General features: G+C 33.5%; 1 protein-coding gene across 2 annotated transcripts in view; it reads right to left on the reverse strand.

Moving 5' to 3' along the window:
* Positions 1–14,084, reverse strand: part of MDGA2 (MAM domain containing glycosylphosphatidylinositol anchor 2) — an 852,594-nt gene that overhangs the window by 106,814 nt on the left and 731,696 nt on the right. The gene's annotated exons all lie outside the window — the stretch shown is intronic.

Consider the following 14,084-nt stretch of genomic DNA (forward strand, 5'->3'; position numbering starts at 1 on the left):
GTGGTTTTATCCTCTGGTCTAAAACCTCAAAAGAATTTATAAAAAGAACACCTCTCTTGACTTCTGCAATTTAACGTCCGTCGCAAAACCTCCCTTAAGAAAAAACGATGGATCAGGTTTTGAGCCATCATTTGTGTAATCTCTCTGCTGACCACTTTGAATCTGGTTTTTGGCATGCCTTTGGAACAAGTTTTCCACTGTTCTCATCCATTAATCATCCCTTCAGGGTGATAAACAGAAGCCAGGTGCTTAAACAGACACTTGGAAGTTTGGCAGTTGGCTAAGATTCCATTGAACTAAAAAGCCCTTTGATTCTTTCAAAGATTGGTTTTATTACCCCCCAATATCTCCTGAAAAATCCAACTGTACTAAGTGGTAAACAGACCCTTAAGAAAATAGTAGAAATACTAAACATATAACATTCATATACATATATGTGCTTTTCTACATTTGAGTTTCTTTGTTTTATTCTTCTCTGGTTGTTAAGTGAATATGAGGATTCTTTTCTCTCAGGGGAAACTATTTGTGATTACAGGCTGTTTCTTACCATCTGCAAATTGGATCTGATGCCTGCCCAAAATAATATCAGGAAGCCATGAGAAATAGTTTTGGAATCTGACAGGCAGGCTATCTTGCTAGACTTGTATCTCTATTTTCCCTTCATTGTATCCCGTAGTCACAGTCTTGCTTACAAAATGGTAACCCTCCAAAACCTGATTCATTGCTCTCTGATTTAACTTGTATGTATAAGTTTTGTTACCAACATATTAGGTCATTCTATATTCTTAATGTAATAGTCACTATCTCTTAAAGTAAGGGATACAATTGAGGAAAGATCATAGTGGTTATCATGGTGAGGGGAAATACCATGAAGACAACCAGTTTAGTGCGTCCATCTGAAGGAAAGGAGTTTAGAGGTTAGTGGAGGAAAAAATAACAAAGGATTTTTGAGGAACAACCAATTTTTTTGAATTACCCTGAATGTAGTAACAAAATATGCACTAGAATAAGTATATTATATGATAACATTAAATAGAGCAAGCATCTTTATATTATAAAATACCTCCTATTCCCAATACTACTTTAGCTGGCAAATATCATTTATCTGGTAATACGTAATTGAGATATGATTTCCATACAGTAAAATGTACTAGTTTCTATTATTAAAGGTTAGTTTGGCCTATTCATGAAATTTGTATAAAAGGAAGCATAAATAGTGCACTTTTTGTGTGTCAGGTTGTATTCACTCAACATACTGTTTCTGAAAGCCATTCATCCATATACTGTGTCTACCAGTAATTTTTCACATTTTTTTCCATTTTTATGAGTATAATTCCATTTCATGAGTAAGCTGTTTATCCATTCACTTGTTGATGGATATTTGGAATGTTTCTCATTAGAGGCTATTACAAATAAAGCTGCTATTAAAGTTTGTACATAATCTTTATATAGACATTGCTTTTATTTCTGTAGGGTAATCATCTAGCAATTGAATTGCCAGATTACTTGGTAAGTGCATGTTTACATTTACAAGAGACAATCCATTTTCACAAAAGTAATCTCATTATACATTCTCAGGAGCAGTGTGTGATAATTTCAGTTACTTCACACCCTCGGCAACACTTGGTATTGTGTCTTTTTAACCTTGGCCATTATAATGTATGTGTAGTGTCATCTCATTGTGGTTTAAATTTCATTTCTACAATAACTAATGATAGTGACAGGCCTGTATACAATTATTGGTCAACGGTATGCTCTTTTCTGCAGTGTCTATTGAAGTTTTTTGTCAATTTTTAATTGGACTATTTGTTTTACTACTGAGTTTTAAAAATTATTTACATACTCTGGATACAAACCTTTGCAACATATTTTCTTCTAGCCCATGTCTTGCCTTTTTATTTTTTAATGATGTATTTTGAAGAGCAGAAATTTTTTTTCAACGTTTATTTATTTTTTGGGGGGACAGAGAGAGACAGAGCATGAACGGGGGAGGGGCAGAGAGAGAGGGAGACACAGAATCGGAAACAGGCTCCAGGCTCTGAGCCATCAGCCCAGAGCCTGATGCGGGGCTCGAACTCACGGACCGCGAGATCGTGACCTGGCTGAAGTCGGACGCTTAACCGACTGCGCCACCCAGGCGCCCCAAGAGCAGAAAGTTTTAATGACCTCTGATGCATAATTCTTTAATGAATGGGGCTTTTGTTTGTTTACTTTCTAAGAAATATTTGCCTATACCAAATTTGCATAGATTTTCTTCTATGTTTTCTTCTAGAATTTTATAGCTTTAGTTTATTTTTTTTTAATAAAGTTTATTTATTTTGAGAGAAAGAAAGAGTGAGAAAGCAGGGGAGGGACAGAGCAAGAGGGAGTGAGAGGATCCCAGGTAGGCTTCAAGCTGTTGGTGCTGAGCCCCGCCTGGGGCTCAATCCCATGAACCATGATAATGACCTGAGTGGAAATCAAAGAGTTGGATGCTTAACCGACTAAGCCCTCCTGGTGCCCTTATAGTTCTAGTTTCTTATATTTACATCTACAGTTGATCTAATCTTGTGAGCAGTGTAAGGTATTGTTTAAGATTTATTTTTTTCAATATGGATGTATCCAGAACTAACACAACTTATTCAGTAAACTACGATTTCTGCAATGGATTATGCTGGTGACTTTGAAAAATTCAATTGACCATATCCTCTATGTAACCATAGATGTCTTTTTCTTCATTCTTTATTTTGTCTGATTGATCCTTCCTTGTGTATAGTTTTATACAAAAACTACAGTATCTTGATCACTGTGTTTTAGAGTAAGCCTTGAAATCAGGTAGTACGAGGCCTCCAACTTTATTCTTTTTCTCCAACAGAGGCCTAAATATTGTTGAACCTTAGTTTTCCAAATAAAAACTCAAGCATTTCAAGTCCCACTGAAAGAAAAAGAAAGAAAGAAAGAAAGAAAGAAAGAAAGAAAGAAAGAAAGAAAGAAAGAAAGAAAGAAAGAAAGAAAGAAAGAAAGAAAAAAAGAAAAAGAAAAAGAAAAAGAAAAAGAAAAAGAAAAAGAAAAAGAAAAAGAAAAAGAAAAAGAAAAAGAAAAAGCTGGAAATTTTGTTGGGAGTGAATTGAATCTATAGATCAATTTGGAGAAAATAAGCATCAAAACAATATTCATTCTTCCAATCCATGAGTGTGTACTTCTCCATTTGTTTAAGTCTTGTTTAGTTTCCTGAGCAATTTTTTTTTATTGTTCAAATGTATATCTTGTGCATATTTTATTAAATGTCTTCATATTTTGAAATGGTAATTTAAATTGGAAATGGTATTTTTTACATTTCAATTTCAAATTTTTGTAGCTGTTACACATAAATGATTGATTTTACATATTTTATTTTATACATAAATATGATTGATTTTATGTCTTTTGCTATTGCTAAATTATCTTATTAATTCAAGTAGGATTATCTACATAAACAACCATATGATTTGAGAATAGAATTATTTTTACTTTTGGAGCACCTGGGTGGCTCAGTTGGTTAAGCGCCTGACCCTGGATTTTGGCTCAGATCATGATCTCAAGGTTTGTGAGATCAAGTGCGGTGTTGGGCTCCACACTGACAGCACTGAGCCTGCATGGGATTCTGTTTCTCCTTCTTTCTCTGCCTCTCCCAGCTCTGTCTCTCTCTCAAAATAGATAGACTTTAAAAAAAAAAAAAAAAAGGAAGAGAACTCTTTAAAAAAAAGAAGTATTTTTATTTCTTCCTTTCTTACTTTTACGCATTTTATTTACTTCCCTTGTGTGTTAATGCAATGGTAAGGACCTGCAGTATAATATTTGTGGAGGGTACAAGTGTGTATTTTTGTCTTACTCCCAATTTTAGAAGGAAAATGTTTGGTCAGTGTATTATCTAGCTTACTGAGCATTCCCTGTGTACATGAAATAATGTATAGTTCACAACTTTGTGTATAATGATCTATAAATATCAATTAGTGTAAATTGCTTGATAATATAGCTTAGATCTTCTAAAAGATTAGTGATTTTCTGGGTACATATTCTATCAATTATTCATGGATAAATGTTAAAATCTTCAGCTATAATTATGGAATAATCTATTTCTCCTGGCATTTTTGTATTTATGAATTTTACAGCTCTATTATTAGAGACATGCACATATGTAGAACTGCTATGTCTTCCCTATAAATTCTTCTTTTATTATTTTTAAATGTCCCTCTTTAACCCAAAATTGTTCTATGTCTTTAAGTCTACTGTGTCTGATAATAATAATACACCTATGTCATGTTTCCTACGTCTGCTGTTTGCACGTTGTGTGTTCCTCCATTCTTTAACTTTCTGCCTCCGTGTCTTTGTATTTAATATTTTTTTTTCCTGTAGACAGGAGGGTGTGCCTTGTAAACAGCTTGCTTTTTAGAAAAAAAAAAAATCCAGTCCCATGATTTCTGACAACTAACTGGAGCGGTCAGTTCATTTACATTTAATGTAATTACTGGTATAATTGAGCTAATGTCTACTATCCTGCTCTTTATTTTCTTTGTCCTTTCAATGATTTTATTGTTCATGTATTATTGCTCTTTTCCTGTGATAGTTCGAGGAAATTCAAGTATATTTTCATTCCTTTGATGCACCACTTTTTGAAGAGGTTTTAGAAGTTTCTGTATGGCTAAAACTATGCAAGTTTAACTTACTGATTCTGTTTAGAGTCAATATAAGATCACTTTATATATCACAATTCATATTTCATGATTATCTGAAGTCCCTATTTACTTCTCACTTCCCACCTTACAATTGTTATAAATTTAAAACCATATAATTCAAATTAATCCCATCATTTATGCTACTGTGATATTTTGGTTCTAAATATGTTAAATCTTAATTTAATAATGTTAGTATTTTGTTTCAAACCAAAGATGGGAAACTTTTCCTTAAAGGACTAGACAGTAAATACTTTAGGCTTATAGGCTATATGATTGTTGTTACAACTACTCACCTCTTCTGTTGTAGCATGAAAACAGCCATAGACAGTACTTAAACAAGTGAGGCTATGTTCCAATTAACCTTTATCTACAAAAAAACAGTTGGCTGGTTCCCAAGCTGTAATTTGCTGACCCTTGTTTATATAGCTGTATATTATGGAAATTACAAGAAAAAAAAGAAGAAAGATAGTCTTTTATCTTTACCCACTTATTTACTGTATCTGATCCTCTTCATTTCATTCCCGCCCCCCAGCTTCATTGAGATATAATTGGTATACAAAATCTGCACATAATTAATGTATACAAACTGGTACATTTGGACGTGTGTATACCTTGTGTTAGCATCACCACAACCAGGTAATAAACACCCATCACCTCTAAAAGTTTCCTCGTATGAATACGTGTGTGTGTGTGTGTGTGTGTGTGTGTGTGTGTGTGTACACATGTTAAGAGTCTGGAAATAAACTCACTCATATATGGTCACCTGATCTTTTCAAGGGTGCCACAAGTACATTATGAGAAATGGTGTTGAGAAAACTGGATATCCACATCCAAAAGAATGAAATTGAACCCTGTCTTTTACCATACATAAAAACAAACTCAAAATGGATGAAAGATTTAAATGTAAGGTCTGAAACCATAAAGAAAAGACTATTTATTTTTATAGATTTTGGTTTCCATTGATAACCTTCCCTGTAATAAGAAAAGTATCCTTTGGTATATTTTGTGGTACAGGTTTGCTGACTACTAACTCTCTAGATTTCATTGTTCAGAAACATTCATTTGATGCTATTTTTTAAATAGCATATCAAATTATAAACTGACAATACTTTAAAGAATTTTAAAGATTTAGAGATGCTCTATTGTCTTCTAATCCATATTGTTTCTCATGAGAAGGTAATTGTCATGCGTATCATCAGAATATCATTTTTATTGTGGCTGCTTTGAAAATTTTCCCCTTCTTTGGTTTTCCACAGTTGGATTATGGTGTACGTAAGTGTGGTTTTTTTCTGTACTCTTCTTGCTTTCTATACCAAGATTCATGCTTGGATCTGTGGGCTTGAATAACTTTTTTTCTTCCAATCTCATTCTTGTCTTTTAAACCTTCAATTCTACTCATTTTAGACCATTTTGTATCATCTCCCATGTCTTAAGCCTCTTTTCTTTAGTCTCCATTTCTTTTTCTATCAGATTGTATCAGTTCTTTCAATTGGTCTTCAATTTCACTGACCATTCTAACTTTTCCAATATACTGTTAAGCCCATCCAGGTAATTTTCCATTTCAGTTATTGCAGAGTTTTAGTTGCAGAATTTGCATTTAGTTCTTTCCTACAGTTTTTTTTCCCCTTTTGAATGAAATCTCTTATCCATTTGCTCATAAATACTGCATTTATCTTTAAATCTTACTATGTATTCTCCTTGAATAGTTTGAAATTATTTATAATAGCTAGGTTTTGCTATATCCAACATCTGAGCTATCGTAGGGTTCCTTTTTAATAGACCACTGTTATTCATAACTAAGAGTAACATTTTGTTGTGTTTATTCTAATATGTAATTCAGTTATCAGCTGACCACCTGATGCTTTTGTATGCTAGCTTTTTACATTTTATTGGAGTGAAAACAATGGAGAACTTAGGGCATTTCCCAAGCTCTTCCAACTTGGTGGGAGTCAACTTCGAAATTCTGCCTGCCCATGTTATGAGGGCTTGGTGTTAGCCTTGGTTAGGAAGTATCTAGAATAGACCCTTACTCTCATACATGACCCTTATTTTCTAAGGTTTAATCATTCTGATATCTTACCAGGATGTCAGAAATTTTAAGGGGAGGTATACATCATTTTGCTGAGCTAAAAATCCTAGCTTCCTTCAGCATTGCTTGAATTCTAACACTTTTTTTACTCTGAAGAGTAAATTCACACACAGGAATGAAATGAAAAAGATACAAGTGGAATCAGCTTATACACTATAGAATGGTACACATTAAGAGTTGTTAGAATATATTATGCATTTTCTACTCCATATTTTTAAATTTTTAAATTTTATTTCTTTATTTTTGAGACAGAGAGAGATAAAAAGAATGTGTGGGAGGGGCAGAAAGAGGAGAGAGAGAATCCCAAGCAGGCTCTGCACTGTCAGCACAGAGCGCATTGTGGGGCTTGGACTCATGAACCATGAGATCATGACCTGAGGTGAAATCAGGAGTCGGATGCTTAACCAACTGAGCCACCCAGGAGCACTCTTACTCCATATTTTAAAAAATAACTATAATTCATAATCTAGCTGAAACATTGGCCACTAGTTTATCTATTATGATAAATAAAACTTCAAAAATTTTAATAGAATTCTGCCCCTGAAAAATATTTGATTTCACATAGAAGTTTCTTGTCTTTTAGAGTTATCACCAAGAAATTTTAGTAGGTATTATTTTTTCCATCATTTCATTTGCTGTTACTTATGATAGCTGTTAATGATATATCGATAATCTTATGTTGCCTATTTTTAGATATTCATAAGAAACAAGTATTTGGCTGAATAGAACAAACATATGCATTACCGTAGAATAAAATATATTTTCCATATAGTTACTATATAATTCAATCTGACATTAGAAAACAAGAATAAAATATTTTGATATTTTGATTTGGAGCGATTTGGTTATCATTTCTTCCTCTTTCATCTTCAAAACTAAGCAATGCTAAGAGTCCTCCAACATATTGTTTTGGGTAATATTACAGCTCTTAGTCAGTCTGAATTTCTTTACATTTACTGAATGATAACATGTACTCCTTTTCAAAAAACTGTCACCTTTGCCTTATTTGTCCTCTAGAATCTAATTATAGTTATGTGTCTTATCTGCTGTTGCTGGACATGGAGAAAGCAGCAGTTCTAATGCGAAAATCTAAATATTGTACTACATCACAGGAAAATTATGCAGAATCCTAGCACAAATATTTCTAAACTAGAGGCAAAAGAAACAATCACAGGCAAATTTTTGCTTGGTTGAACCCTATTTGCCATGTTTACTGAAGAAGGTAAACTATGAAGGATTTTTTTCAATATTGCCTTAGATACAGTAGTCTCCTTCATATGTAGGCTGTATTTAAAAAATATTCCTTGGGGTGCCTGGTTGGCTCAGTACTGTCGGTTGAGCATCCAGCTTTGGCTCAGGTCATGATCTCACGGTTCGTGAGTTGGAGCCCCGCATCGGGCTCTGTGTTGACAGCTTGGAGCCTGGAGCCTGCGTCAGATTCTGTGTCTCCCTTTCTCTGCCCCTCCCCCATCCCTCAAAAATAAATAAACATTAAAAAAAATTAAAAAATACTCCTAGGGGCACCTGGGTGGCTCAGTCGGTTGAGCGTCCGACTTCAGCTCAGGTCATGATCTCACATCCGTGAGTTCGAGCCCCGCATCGGGCTCTGTACTGACAGCTCGGAGCCTGGAGCCTGCTTCCGATTCTATGTCTCCCTCTCTCTGCAGCTCCCTCACTTTCTCTCTCTCTCTCTCTCTCTCTCAAAAATAAATAAATAAATAAATAAATAAATAAATAAATAAATAAATAAATAAATAAAATAAATAAATAATAACATTAAAAAATACTCCTTGTGGCAGGAAATGGGTATTTGTGGCAGGGAAACCCTAAGTTGACTTTCAGTGATTCTTAACCCTGGTTTTCATGTCTTTGTGTATAATTCTTTCCCATTGAAAGTGGGGAGAAATTATGATGGGGTATCAGTTCAGTAATTGTTACGACATACAGGATTCCATCTTAGCTGACTAGAGCTAGGGATTCCTCTCCCTGGCTTGATGAAGTAGATAGCCATTTTGGAAAAACCCACATGACAAAGAATTATGGGTGGTCTCTAGGATGTGCAGGCATCTTCTAGGACATGAAAGTGGCCTCAGCCAACAAGGAGCAAAACACTTGGGCCTTCTATCATACAACCATTAGGAAATTAATTCTCTCAAAAACCTTAATAAGTTTGGACATGATTCAACTTCCTCTCTGAAATTAAGCATTCAGATAAGAACATTCCAGCCAACCCTTTGATTGCAGCTTTGTGAGACCCAGAACAGAGGATCTGGCTAAACCATACCTGAACTCCTAACACACGGAAGTTGTGAGATAATACACATGTGCTGTTGCAAAAGATGCTCAGTTTGTAGTAATTGGTTATGGAGCATTAAGTAACATAGTACCCTCAATTCCATTGCTCGTCAATATAATATCTTGCAAGCTCTACGATTAAACCTATTCTTGTCTTTTTAAATTATACTAAGGGCCCAATGGCCATGGCTCCTGAAAAGTTGACTATCAGTAAGTGTTAAGTATTACAGAAATAAAACCTAGATTCCAGGTTTTCCTTGAAAATCTCCATTTAATTTCATTGTATTTTTTTCAATTAAGGCAATTTAATATTCCTAGATTTAATCCTGTGATTTAATCTTACTAAAATAAAATCAATACCCACAGCCTTTATTGCAGATACATCAATAGGATTAAGTTGTTTCCAAAAAAATTCAAGTAGAAAGGGTATCTAAAACTACCACTTTTTAAGAAGTATCCTTAAAAAGAGGTAACACACTGAAATGTAGAGGTAATAGCTGGGACTTCAACAGCCATTAGGGCTATAAGATGTGCCAATTATTGATGGTGAATGAGCAATAAGATGGTAGAAACCTGAATTTCTGAAGACTTTGTGGAAAAGCCATTATGTTAGTTCCTGCAATGATACTTTAAGGTTTAACCTGAGTGTAATAATTTTCTATCTTGTTCAAATCATGGTTACTTGGGAGTTTTATGGATATTTTCAGATACTTGACAAATAATAACATACATAATTAATTTGTGAATTGTAAAATAATACACTATTACAACCTACACATCTCTATTTGGCTGAGGAGCAAAAGTCAAAATGACCCTGGTAAAGGCTTATACAAGGGTGCCATTACTCTGGTAGAGGAATATACAAAGGGCAAGTATTTCAAAATAAAGTAATATGTGAACAAAGGCATAAAGTCTTGGAAATGTGTAATGATTTGGTGGGAAGCAGAATGACCTAATTTGACTAGAGTGTGGAATAATTGGTAGGACTCAAAGAGATGTATTTCTATATATTCCATTTGGTATATTAATGAGTGGTTTGAAAATTCATGACATTGAATTAATGTTATCACCTCTATAAGGCAATGAAGAGCACAGATATTTCCCACTAAAAGTAAGATATATTTTCTAGGAAAATAAAGCCCTGCAGTATGGAAAATGGATTGAAAGGGAAAGAGGCTGAAAAGTCAGGTATCAGATAAAAGGCAACTATACTATCTCAGATAAAAGAATATATGGCTTTACATATGTAATAGGAATAAAATTGTTAAAATGATATATTCAAAACACCAAGCAAATATAAAACCGAGAAGACTTAGAAACTGACATGATAGTGGAAGATTTCTTGGAGAGAGTATTTATTATTCTATTTCTGGTGTCATCTCTGATACCTGGAAAATTAGTAGGTACACAGTAAATAAGTGTTAAATATTTTCCAGATTGCAAAATTTTCATCAGTAGAGAGAATACACACTGGTTGTTTTATGCTCAATTATAACTTGTAGTTATGCAATAAAAATTCTTATAGAATAAATATCCACCGTTACCCATTGAAAAAGACACTACTCCTTTAATAGTTTTCATTTAAAAGAATTTAAAATTGTCTCCATTGATCCAATTCTTAAGTGGTTTACAAATCTAAATTTATATAACTGTATATACATACTTCCTGGAACTTGTAAAAATTCCTTCACAGAAAAACATGATAAATGGTGTTTAGTTTCCTACCATTGTTCACAAAGCTAACTTAACCCACAAAACAAACAATAAACAACTCTATGCTTACCTTTACCGTAATAATATTAGTAAATAAAATAAATGAAAATACACAGTATTTTGTGGTATTGTCATTAATATTTTCTAACATGGACAGTGCACTACAAGCTAAGCTATTCACTGTTCCCAAAATATCTTTACTTACTTTCTCACATCCTGACTTCTCAGCAAACACAACCCCACTCATCAACCTCTATACTCCCACACACATCACACACACATGACATAACTGGGAAAAAGGGGTGTGAAATTTTAGCTTTCCTAGGAGCTAAAGTAACTATAAATATGAGGACTGCCATTCACTATTAGTTCAATTCTGTATATTTTGATATGTACTGAGATCAAGTTCACTTTTGGGTGACTGTATAACATTCAAACCTAATAGAAGAGTGATCTTGAATTTGGTAAAATAGTTATAATAACAAAATTAATTAATTTGGCTGTCAGGACGTAAACAGAATTGTCTTCAAAGATTTTTGTGGATAAAGAATATATGCAGGAAGATTATACATACCCTTGTATATATTCTATTCCTGAGCTCCTTTCTGTATAGCTTCAAAGGGTTCTGAATTGTGGCAAATTCATAAGGATTACTAATTGTGATATGTTTTAATAGAAGAAACAAATGCCTTTTCATTGTTCCTTCCGGACCTCTAATTCTAAGGAATCATTGATTTCTTTATATAATTGACCCTTAACAACACAGGTTTGAACTTTGTAGGTCCACTTCTACGTGGAGATTTTTAAAAAATAAATATAGTGAAGTATGGTAAATATATTTTCTCTTATGATTTTCCTGATAACATTTTCTTTTTAAAATTTTTTAATGTTTATTTATTTTTAAGAGAGAGAGAGAGAGAGAGAGCAGGGGAAGAGCAGAGAGAGAGAGAAGGGGAGACACAGAATCTGAAGCAGGCCTCCAGGCTTTGAGCTGTTAGCACAGAGTCCAACATGGGGCTCAAACTCAGAAACTGAGAGATAATTACCTGAGTCGAAGTCAAACGTTCAACTGACTGAATCATCCAGGCTCCCCAATAACATTTTCTTTTCTCTAGCTTACTTTAAAAATATAGTATATTATATATATATAGTACAAAATATGTGTCAGTAGATTATATACTCAGTAAGGCTTCTGGTCAACAGTAGGCTATAAGTAGTTAGGTTTTGGGGGAGTCAAAAACTGTATGCAAATTTTTGACCATGTTGGGGGTTGGTGCACCTAACTCCTCTGTTGTTCAAGGGCCAAATGTATATTTTTCTGGATTATACAATATTTGGATTTCAATTATTTCCTTTTTTCTTCAAAATTATTGGAATCTTGAAACAATAAGGTTGACCTGAAGGTATAAAAAATACACACTGGAAATAAATTAGTTCATGGAGCTATTCATTCGCTTGTGGGGGCAACCCATAACAGGCTTATTCCTTCCTGGAGCTATCAAAATCTATTTACTACATCCCATGGATCTTGAATGGGAAATGGTTTCTTCTAGGAAAAGTATTCCCTTCTGGTCTCAGCTTGTCTTCCAGTTCAGAAAATAGGATTTGGGTCACATGATAGAGAACAAATGAAAATCTTACAAAGGCATCATTGTCTAAACTAGCCTGAAGTGTCAAAAACAAATTAGAATGAATGTAAGTCCAAAAATTTGAAGAAAGGTATGTAGTTAATTTTATGGAGTGTTTTTCTTTTGGAGAATTAATGAAAAAAAGGTGTCCTATTTCTACCGATATGTGGAAAACAACCACCTTTGAAAGATTCTTATTGATTTAGGGTAATAATATGTAAATTAAGAGTGAAAGTACATCATGCCACTTAAATTACTCCATAGACTAACAGACTCAATTCTCTTTCCCTTATAAATATGCATAGGAATAAAAATTAGCAGTGAGATCATCATGTAAGTAGCATTGTCCTAGAGATTTCTGGTTTTGTTTTAATAGTTCACTTAAAGAAAAAAAAGGTTGTTTGTTTGTTTGTTTGTTTGTTTATTTATTTATTTAAAGTAAACACTGGGGAGAGGCAGAGGGGGAAAGAAAGAGAGAGAGAGGGAGAGGGAGAGAGAGGAAGAGAGAATCTTAAGCAGGCTCTGTGCTATTAGCACTGAGCCCAACTCAGGGCACCATCTCACAAACTGTGAGATCATGACTTGAGCTGAAATAGAGAGTCAGATGCTTAGGTGACTGAGCCACCCAGGAACCGTGTTTTAATAGTTCACTTTAAGAAAAGTAGAAATCTTTTCAATACAACTGAATGTTGATAAAAGGACTATAAAACCAAGAGGTGGCAAGAGCCAGAAGAGAGAACATCTTCATATTCTTTGGTTGGTTTATTGCATTTTATCTACCTAATGTCATATTTCAGGAACCAAAAATATGTCAAGGTGATTCATGTCTAGAAAATTTTCTTATTGGTAAGAACTTATGAATAAAAATTTACATTACCAATGAACAAGATTTCACTAAGTTTGAAACATTTACAATTGATTTTCAGGTAATAAACAATTTACTGTTTCATTTTTTACTAGCATAAACATTCCAACTATTATGACTAACTTTCCCTAGAATTAAATAATACTGAAAAAGAATAAAAGGAATATATCCTTTTAATGTATGCCTAACCCATAGCTCAAAAATTATACAAATTTATTAGTATATAGGTTATAAAATAATTTAAATATTTACATAAGACTTAATAGAGTTAATATTTCTTTTAATACATTGAAAGATACGGCACGAAAAAGTTTTGATTGATACATCTTTCTAAAAATTTATTATATGCCAGATACAACTTTATTGCTTTCCCTCCGAATATCTGTGAACCAATGGTAAGCCAAGGACAAAATTAAGATTCACCAAAATTAAGATTCATCGTTAGTAAATAAATAATAATAGGAAGAAAACAAAAGCAAGTCTTGGTTAACAAGAAATTTTAGACTTGCAGAAGAAAATATATATTAGTATTAATATTTGTAATGTGATCTAAAAAAACCTTGTTAAGATTTCTCACTATATTACTTAAACACTCAAAATAACCAAACTCTTCGCCAAATCTACTTGAATTCACATAAACTTCTAATTTTATAGGCATATAAACTGTCTTAACTACTAAAACAAACACCTTGAAAAGAAATGAGTAGCTCTAACTATGGTAGTCAAACTGCTCATAGTATGCTTCATGGATTTGAAAAATGCTTTAAATTCGTATAGTGACAAAGCCTACAATCCCTTGA

The sequence above is a fragment of the Felis catus genome, chromosome B3 (assembly GCF_018350175.1).
Source record: "Felis catus isolate Fca126 chromosome B3, F.catus_Fca126_mat1.0, whole genome shotgun sequence".
Classification (NCBI taxonomy): domain Eukaryota; kingdom Metazoa; phylum Chordata; class Mammalia; order Carnivora; family Felidae; genus Felis; species Felis catus.